The sequence below is a fragment of the Triticum urartu genome, chromosome 3 (assembly GCF_003073215.2).
Source record: "Triticum urartu cultivar G1812 chromosome 3, Tu2.1, whole genome shotgun sequence".
Taxonomy (NCBI): Eukaryota; Viridiplantae; Streptophyta; class Magnoliopsida; order Poales; family Poaceae; genus Triticum; species Triticum urartu.
In genome coordinates, this window is record NC_053024.1 from 634,345,272 (window position 1) to 634,347,939 (window position 2,668).

Consider the following 2,668-nt stretch of genomic DNA (forward strand, 5'->3'; position numbering starts at 1 on the left):
AGGAGTGGTCTAGGAGGCTGTTGGCTGCCGGTGAACTACACGACATCCCCGTCAAAGAGAGGATGAGCACACATGGGGCACGATGGGGATGGAAATGGTTGCGCTGTAGACCAGCCCACAATGCCCACTTCTGAAGAGGTAGAAGGTGAGCAGGGTGAGGCAAGACGACAGAACTCCAGGCTCCTGAGGAGAAGAAAACCTCCCAGGCGCACTGCAACATCGGGTGAGCCAAACCCCGACGAGAAGTGGGGCTAACTGCACCCGCATGTGCCGCGGTCGAGCTGCACTGCACGCCATGCTCAATAGCACTGCATGATGTGCTCGTTGGAAAGGGACGCCACACCAGCCGCTCTTCAACTTGATGACCTCGTTCGTGGACTGCACGGGTGCGGTCGCCGGGCTGCAGGGAAGGGGCGCCCATACCCTATCACTGTTCCGATACGCTGCGGATGAAGTGAGCTGCAGTTTGAATAAAAAATCACCCGTACGGACGAAGTGAGCTGCATAGCTGAAGGTAGTGAGAAGAGAGGGGAGCGGGACGACATGGATAAGCACAGCTCCTCCGCGGGACTGTCTAAGGGCGGCGAACTGTAAGCGCGTCGTAGGCGGACTGCAATGGCACGCTGCCGCTGGAAGTCATGGGAAGGGAGGGCCAGGCGAGATCTTGCCGTCATGATGCTCGTCAACGTGTGGAGGGACCGCCATGGGATCTGCAGTGGAAAGCAGCCACCGCCGCATCAACCTGGCCTCCTTCCATCTGATTCCCGCGGGGGCGGTGTGGATCCGGGGTTAGGCGAGGTTTGGCCGGCGCCACCGGCCGTGCTGATTTCCAGGAGGAGCACGACCCCGCGTCGCCGCGCCATGTACATCCACCGCCCAGTCGAGATCCAGCCCTTAGCACGCGCAGGGGTATGTTTTGCCGGCCCGGATCCGTCGCCTTGAGGTGGAAGAAGGTGGGGAGGGGGACGACTAGTGCAGGGCGTCGGCGGTGGAAGAAACCGGATGCTGGTGGGACGGTGCCGGCGGAGGAAGAAGCCGGGTGGTGTGGGACGACGCGGCATGGCAGGGCACAAGGTGGATCGGGGGGACGAGAATCGTGGCAGTGGGATGCGCCGGAGTAGGCAGGTAGGGTTTGGTGGGAGGAATCATGACAGTGTGGGGAGACGAAGGTGGGTGGGTGGGTGCGAGGGAGATGTGGGAGGAGTGGGGGTGGCCGGGTGTGTCTAGGTAGCCAATGTAATTTTACTTCAACACAAACGTTAGCTGGTCGCCCACCCCCCAGATGTCAAAGGGAAAAAAAACTAGCCCACTCTCCCGGTCCGTTCCTCTCTCCCTCCGGCTCCGGTGCTTCACATCTCGTCATTGCGGCAGAGGCAGCGGCAGCGACGGCACCGCACGGACGACCCGGCGGCGAGGACTACCTCTCTCGCGCGTGGAGTAGCTCCCTTTCCTCTCTCATGCGGTAGCAACTGAGGCGCTATGGGCGGTGCAAGATCCGGGCGAGCTCGGTAGGACAACGGCGTTCTCCGGCGTCCCTCTCCAGTGTCGACGGTATTATCGCCAGTAAGACCAGCCTCCTCCTATTCTTCCCCTATCCTCCTCCATAAACTTCTGAATTTCTGGGGTTAGGGTTATTGGTTTTTGGGAGCAGTGTGGGGAAAGAGGAAGAAGACCAAGAAAGGAAAGGAAAATGAGAAGCTCGGGTGATGGAGGTAATTCTGGAGAAGAGCTCCTGGTGGTGGGATCAATTCAGGGAGGAGGTGGATATCATAGCGGAGGAGATGAAGGGCGTGTCGATGACATAGAAGAAGAGGAGGAGCTTAAGGCTGCGGAGAAAAAGGAACAACAGCAGAGTATCAGACTTCGATCTAGCTGAGGTCAACTTTTGTTTTCACGGGACATGTGGACCTCTCTCTGATTTTTCTTTTGTCTAAATTTCACGAATTTTAATCCTGAAGTAAAAAAATGATGGTTCTGACTTAATGGAATGTTAGTGGTTATGTACATAAAGAATCAGCCTGTACCTAGCTGACAATGCTAATTCTCTGTAAATTTGTGTTAATCGAAATTTTCACATACATACGAGCAATATTTCTTCACTATAAGAATATTCACCTTACGAGGATTTTTGTTGTATGCTATTCTTAAGATATGATTTGTATTGGTGATGCTAGCTTTATGTTTTTTGAATTTATTAGGCAAACCAATAATTGAAATTCTGCCAAGAAATCTAGGAGCAGAAGAAGATGTATGCAAGGGACTTGGAGACAAGGCAATGGTGCGCAGGCGGGAAAATTATTGTTCTAATTGGTTAGGATTGGAGTTCGACTGCTATTGAGTTTATTATATCAAAGTTGGTTGCATCAGTCACTTCAGGAGATGGTCATGTGCGCTAGGAAATTAGCTTGATTTGGAGATACTACAATGAAGCGTAGCTAGCTGGACTATGCAGTTACCTAATTGGAATTCACAACTAGTTCCTTCGGCAATTCCAACAAATCTGGGATTCAGTATAAAGCAAACAAATTTTCTTGTTAGCAAACATTGTTGTATTTTGGAGTTTATTAAGCCATCGACAGAAAATGAATAACGCGATTCAGATTAAGGAGTGTTTACAAGTTGTGTGCTCATACAAGTACATGCTTTAGGTGTACGTGAATCTTTAAGC

The 2,668-nt window shown here is 52.4% G+C and overlaps 1 long non-coding RNA gene across 1 annotated transcript; it reads left to right on the forward strand.

The window, feature by feature from the left end:
• The first annotated feature begins 1,257 nt into the window (after nt 1-1,257).
• LOC125548925 lies at nt 1,258-2,662 on the forward strand. The gene is made up of 3 exons (XR_007301199.1): nt 1,258-1,563; nt 1,630-1,877; nt 2,199-2,662. It is a non-coding gene; the product is annotated as an uncharacterized LOC125548925 (long non-coding RNA).
• Nucleotides 2,663-2,668: the final 6 nt, after the last annotated feature.